The following is a 444-nucleotide window of genomic DNA, read 5'->3' as shown; positions in this document are numbered from 1 at the left end:
AAGTCAATAATTACAACACTCGCAACAATCATTTATTTTATATTCCTCATTCATCTAAAAAGTATAGCTCATACGACCCCATAAATATTTTAATGTCTTCGGGAAATAGTTAATTATTTTATAAACATTGAATGTATCTTTATTATTATTACCATTATTATTATTATATTCATTGTTATTATTATTACCATTATTCTATATATTAATCTTTTTATCTCTTATTATGTTATATATCATATTATTGTTATCTATATAAATATATTGTGAATTGGACTTAAGTCCGTATTAATAAATAAATAAATAAATAAATAAATATTCTTTTTTTTTATTTCTATGTAAAATTATTATTTATCACATGCATATTCATTTTATATTATTATATTTTCCCAAAAGGTATTTAGTACTTTAATGTTGATTTATAATAAAATAAATAAATTAATACCC

This window comes from Acyrthosiphon pisum, chromosome X (genome assembly GCF_005508785.2).
Source record: "Acyrthosiphon pisum isolate AL4f chromosome X, pea_aphid_22Mar2018_4r6ur, whole genome shotgun sequence".
NCBI lineage: Eukaryota > Metazoa > Arthropoda > Insecta > Hemiptera > Aphididae > Acyrthosiphon > Acyrthosiphon pisum.
The sequence above is the reverse complement of the archived record's forward strand: the minus strand, read 5'-3'. Positions refer to the sequence as shown.